Here is a 6,651-nt window from a genome sequence, read left to right as displayed (position 1 = left end):
CACTTGAGCGATGCCACATTAAACTCACTGAATTGGTAATCATTAGCCCTTCGAGCTTCACCTTACCTCAACAATATTGGCAGCATGGCAGAGAGGTCATTCTGATCACAGCAAAGCTATAGAGTTGAAGACGAACACGAGTGGATGGTGGCCAAATCAGATTCTATGCAGGTTAAAGGGTTATATGCACATTTTGATAAAGAGGGGAGACAAATTAATCAAAAAGGTAATAGACTCAAGAAGACAAGCTACTATTTGAATTTTTAACGTGTGGTTGTGGGGTGAATGAGTGTCTATGGCAACAAGAAGGAGATGAGATCAACAGGAGACTCACACTCTCTATTGTTCCAATCTTTCCAGAAGTGAACTTGTAGCTCAAGCAAGGAGCTTCTTTCAAAGAACTATCAATAGCAAGGATATGCACTAGCCGCAAAAGGAACATCGACACTATTTTCCACCAAGTTGGTGGATGTTTTCTTAGAGGTGGTGGCTCACTCTCGATAGCAAGTGGAATCATATTTAGAAGAATGTGATTGTAGATTTATTGAAGGCAATCTCTTGGAGTTTATGATTTGATCCACATGGGTGTTTGATTGAAAAGATGGCAATTTACTACTACGGTAAGAGGGCCTCGACCTTAGTCACACCCTGATTTTGAATATTGATGCTACCTTTCACCTAGTTGTGTTGACACAAAAAAAAAATATAAAAGTCATCGTCACCTCCATGGATATTCCTTGCGCCAACTCTTTATCTTCTCACTCACCAAGTTGTTACCATGTGCTTGGTTCTTTATGAGTTGTTTCCCATGATACACCTTGTAACTAACCACTTGACACATCATTGAGAGCATCATTGAATCAATCTATGCTCACAACTGAAGATTGTAAGTATGAATATGCTCTAAAGCTAAAGATTCATCGAGAGAGAGAGACACTAAAACTTGACTTGGCATTTATGGCTATGGATTTAGCTCTCCTGATTAAGCTTTGGATTTTGTATTCTTGCTTGAATTTGTACTTGGAACTCCCATCACGCATAGCGTCCCTGTGACGAGTGACATTCAAGAACCCCCCACATGAATCACGTGCGGCATCTAGTGAACCCCAGGTGGAAATGTCGCTTCTAATTATCAAGATGGGAGACTCTTCGAATACTCCACTGACTTCATCATCATGTGCTTCTTCCTTTTAGACCAATGATATGAAGAATTTATTGCAAATTATTTCTTCAGCTATTATGATGCAAAATCAATAGATGCAATTATTTATGTAGTAGCAGCAACAGTTATATCAGCAACAATTAGATCAACAACAAATGTTGCATCAAGAACAAGAGCATACATATGGTGCAACCAAGGCAATTGAGGCTATGGTAAGTGAGTGCAAATTATTTGATGGCCAAAATGTCTCAACCTATCCTAAAGATTTTGAAAGCCAAATGTGCTTCTTCAAAGTTTCTACCAACTGGAGCAACTATTTCCTATGACTTGTCACATCTGCTTTGCGAGTCAGAGTGAGTAATTTATTTGTGCAAGATTCAAACTAGAATGTATTCAAGAAGGCGATCAAAGATGAATATTTTCTGGAGGATTATGGTATTGCTACGAGGAAGACATTTAGAGCCCAAAAAAGGACTTGTTGCTTCCGAGTTATTGCGAGAGTTTGAAGAACGTTACAACCAGTTGGATGCACTTGAGCAAAGAGCCCTAAACTCGGAGAAAGTGGAGTTATTCTTCCAGGTGGCTGATCTTGCACTTCAAGATGAGTTGAGAGAGCTTCTTGAATACCCTACACAACCTATGGGATTGAAGACGGATTGGCAAGATGTTATTGATGCAATTTCCACATTGACAAAGAGGCGGAGATGGAAGGATCGCTTACACAATGGCATGCAAATACCTCTAGCGATGTCTTCTCCTACCTCGACTTCTCATGTCGCTCCATCCACTTCTTCTTCTACTTCTCATCCTGTGTCTATGCCTACTTCTATGCCTATGACTATGCCTATTCTTGCTGCAGTTGCTAGACCATCTATCAAACTGACTGTCGAAGACATGGTGGAAAAATTTCAAAGAACTTGAAAGATATTCAAATTAAGATGACCAGAAGAGAACAACAACCACTTAACCCAGCTCCAATTAATGCCCCATCCTCTTCTACTCCTATGAGTTCTTCCAAATATGATCGTGCTCATTGTTGCATATAGTGGTGCAACAGTCCAAACCATGAGTGGAGGGAGTGTCAAGTCTTTGAAGAGGTGAAAAGATTGAAGTTGGTGGTCTGGAAGGACAGGATGATATGTTTTGGAGATACAGAGAAACCGCTTAAAACAAATTTTGGCAAAGGAGGTATGAAGAAATTATTGGAGGAATCTCTATTACACTCTTCTTATGTGAAGCAAGAGGCGGCAAGAGAAGCTGCTTCCTATGGTCTTCAACTGGAGAAGTTTCCGAAAGATAAATCTCCTTTATGGTCTTATGCACTGCATACATAAAAGAAAGATAAAGATTCATCATCCAAACTTTCAACCATAGGAGATGCAATCAGAAAAGGTACTGGATGGAATGATCTTGTAGATGTCTTTTCTATCTATGATTACATTGCAAAATCTCAAGGATTTGAAGTGCTTGTTGAAGAAAAGTGCAAAAGAGATAATGATCAACCTGAATGATCGAAGAGGGCAACTAGGAGGAGTGAACTAGTTCTTCAGCCTTCTTCTTCAAGGTCGGAGTAGAGTATGGCTGATGTACAAAAGCCAAAAGTACAAGAAGATCAAAAGGCCCAAAAGATAAAGGATTTGAAGCCAAAAAAGCAACCAGGATTCAAGCTACTATCCGACATCAAGTTGATTGCGGACTTGAAAAAGTTACTTGAGGATCAAATTCTTAATTGCAAATTTGAATTTACTCTTGGGGAAGTCTTGGGAATTGCTAAAGGATAGTTTCACGATGTTATCATTGACATCATAAAAAGAAAACGGCAAGTTATTGTAGGGGAGCTACGGAGCTCTACCTCGAGACCTACGGACCACTTATTGATCAAGCGTTTCAAGCCGAGCAGCCATGGCTACCTCTCACATAGCCGACATGCAATGCCTACCTTGTGGGTGTAGTGATCTTACCTTGATGCTCGATCGAGTTCCCTCCTCTCTCACACACTCCGGTAGCTCCACGATCCTTGTGGCAAGCTCAAGCAACCTCAATCCCTCTCCATCAAGCTCCATCCTCCATAGCCATGCCAGACGAGAAGAGAAAAGAAGAGAAGGGAAGATGAAGAGAGAAGATGGGGAGCTTCTTCTCCACGATCCCTCACTCACACACGCTCACTCCCTCACTCCCTCACACTCCCTCAATCCCTCACTCAAGCACAAGCAAGAAGGTAAGAAGCAAGAGAAGAAGAAGAAGAGGCTTTAGCCACACCCAAGAATGAACTTCCCATTCACTCTTGAACTTTACATACATGCCCTACTTTTTGGGCGGTCATCCCCACTTTTTACATGGCCGGCCATTAGCCTAGGCCCTCTTTTCCTATTTTCCACCATTATAACTTATCCCGTTCCCACTAATGCATACAATTGGCACGGGAGTGAGCCCGACGCTCTTGTTACAAGGATTAGGGAGCGCCTTCATATTTAATGGCGCACTTTTACTCTTTTATTTTCTCAAGGCGACACCGTCGTTCAGATTTTCAAAGTCTCGCCTCCCTCCAGGACGCCTTTTCCTTTCATTGTCCTGTGCCTTCTTGGTTGTCTCCTTCTTCCATTTCTCCCGCACTTCTGCTCCATTTTTCTACTCCATTTTTTGTTCCTCTGTCCTACGGTAAACATTACCCCCTCCTAGCGGAGTGTCTATCCCATGGCACTGGGGTGGGGAGTAGCAGGGTAGTTAGGATTGGTGCTAAGTGAAAAAGGCGGGTAGATGACTACTTGTCAAAAAGGCGGCGCTGTCGTAGAAATTGTGCAAGAGTTGCTGAACACGGGGTTCAAGATACTGCAAGGAAAGAGGCTAACAAGAAGAACTCAAAATTTTGATGCCAAAGATCACTATATTGCTTGTCAAATGAATTACAACAAAGATACTATCAACAAACAAATTTTGTTCAAGTCCTTTTTATCTCAGCATATAGCTTTTTGGACAAAGATTTTGTAGCTTCATCAGTTCATAAATTGTCAAAGTATCCTGAGCAAGCCCATGTTCATTATATGCTGTCATGAACAGTTTTGATACAACACCCTGCTAGTATCTCAACAAGTGAGCCACACCTTGGTAACCAAAGATTTGCCAATTGGAGAAACCTTGTCAAAACTTTTCTGAATAATCACAGTATGAAAGCTTTACCCTTCTTCTTTATTTATGCATCCCTGTCTCCACTCTTCTTTAGGTGTTAATAGAGATTAGGATGATCTATAAGCAAGCTGGGCAGAACGTTTCTCCTTCTACAAGCTCTAGTACATCCTCATCATCAACTGCAGCAGCATATTCAAAATTACAGTCGAGCATCTTCAGCATTTAACATGACCTTTTTCACTACCAATTACTCTGGTATATATATTCAACCCCAACCCTCAGCTCTCACTTGTAAATGTAGTTCAGTTGAATTACACTTGCAGCAGCCATGAGGAATGGATTTCTATCAACATTCAAGTTGCATACCATCAAGGAATGCCATGCCACTATCACCATTTAAGATTACTTGTGTTCCGGTTGTTTCTAAATACCACACTTCTTGAAACAAAGACATTTCCACCAAATTGCTTCATTTCAGTGTGTATTTGCTCATGCCTTTTATGACAACAGACTCATATCAGATTTTGTGCTCCCAGAGTGGTCTTTCGAGGTGCTAAATGCAGGTACAGTATATGTCCTCTCTGAGAATGTTAAGCTTTCTGAATTGGTACATACAGCTTGAATTCTGGAGGTAGCTCCTCTTCTAAATATAGTCGATCAGAGAAATAGATTCTTCGAATGTGACAATTGGCATGCTCTTGAACACGAAGAGTTTCTACATAATTTGTGCCATATGCTCGCCTTATAAAATCCAAAAGATTAAACTATATTTGATTCCATCCCTCGTCTAGTCACTAATAGAATCTCAATTCCTTCATCCGTCTGCACCCAGGAAGAATAGGCCAGAGTGCAACAACAGTATGGGAGGCGAAACGAGATGGGCCGTCGTCAAGCGTGGCGCAGTCCACAGATAGTAGCGGAACAAGAACAGGGACGAGGCCCCCTCAGATCAAGCTCCATCCCTCTTTTCCTCCTCGGTAGAGAGCGAAAAAGCTCCTCCTTAATTGCCTGGTAAAGAGCAAAAAAACTCCTTTTTTACCAGAATAGGCTAGGCCAACACCAGTAGCAATACTCCAGCCAAGCAAAAAGCTTGCCAAAAAGTTATCCTGAAGACTGCCAATAAGCACAACTAGCTTCAGAGAGTCATACATTCCGAAGGATAGACCACAGTATACAATGATTCCAATGCAAGAAATGTTGAATCCACGGTAAAGCCCCGGAAGACCGTCAGACTTCAGAGTCTTCTTGTAGACATCCAAGAGTCCATTGAATTGACGTTCCCCTCCTTTCTTTGCAGCCTTGGCATCATTGGCAAGGCGAGTCTTAGCATAATCAAGGGAATACACAAGAAGGAGGGAAGAAGCACCGGCCGCTCCACCGGAAGCCAGGTTACCAGCAAACCAGGCCCAATAGCCATCCTTCTCCTTCTTAAAATTAAAGTGCTTCTTAAAGTAGTCCTTAAACGTAAAGTTGAGAGCCTGGGTAGGGAAGTATCTGATAACATTAGTAGTGTTTCCACGCCGCAAGGATATAAAACCTTCCTCCTGGATGGTTATTAAAAAAAAAAACAGTTTGCAATCCCCTTGTAAGGTTCCTGAAGCCTTCCTGCCTTGATCATCTCATCTTAATTTTGGATAAGAAGCTTGACACGTTCTATGGGGGCAGTTGCAGTCTTTGAGACAGCTGTAGAGACTCCTCCCATCAAAAAGTCTACGGGAAAGGCATATGGACCCTTCTTCTCCATGGCATGTAGTGCTAATGTATCTTCTTCAAAAATGCTTTGTCCCGCATATTACGTTGGCCTTGTTCACGTGCAACCTTTATCTTCATAGCTTAAATGTCGGCTTCTACAAAGCTTCCTTTGATTCCACAGTTTCTTGCACTTTTCTTGGAATTCATCATTGAAATTGATAGCATAATTAAAAAAAATTGGCATCAGTTTTTCATATTTTTCTGACACACACACAACATGCACACAAATAGAAACACACACAAACACAAACACACAAGTGGAGTATGTACATTGGATGCGGGTACTGAAAAAGATGGAAAGATAATGCAGCAATCAAACACAATGAAACACATGCGAAAAGATAACACAGATGCACAACAAAAATGGAGGTGTTTACGGCTCGGATGCATAGCAGCATGACATCCACCCCCTCTAAACCTGCGCATCCTCCGGATGAGCCAACTATCCATGATCATCTAAGTCCACAAATAGGTCCAGTTCTTCATCAGTTTCTTATAGACCTGTTTCTTCATCAGCTACTTCATCCATATTCTCTGCTTCTTCTGCTAGAATTTCTTTTGACTGCTCTTCTTCTGCCAATGCTTCAAGTGCATACTCTTCATCTTCTCTT

At 41.5% G+C, this 6,651-nt stretch overlaps 1 pseudogene; it reads right to left on the bottom strand.

Moving 5' to 3' along the window:
* Positions 1 to 4,878: 4,878 nt before the first annotated feature.
* LOC148013133 (ADP/ATP translocase, mitochondrial pseudogene) lies at positions 4,879 to 6,005 on the bottom strand (annotated as a pseudogene).
* Positions 6,006 to 6,651: the final 646 nt, after the last annotated feature.

Source organism: Lygodium microphyllum, chromosome 26, assembly GCF_053477565.2.
Source record: "Lygodium microphyllum isolate KBCC chromosome 26, Lygodium_microphyllum_v1.1.10, whole genome shotgun sequence".
In the NCBI taxonomy this organism is placed as follows: Eukaryota; Viridiplantae; Streptophyta; class Polypodiopsida; order Schizaeales; family Lygodiaceae; genus Lygodium; species Lygodium microphyllum.
Note: the sequence above shows the minus strand (reverse complement) of the source record. Positions and strands in the feature narration are given on the sequence as shown.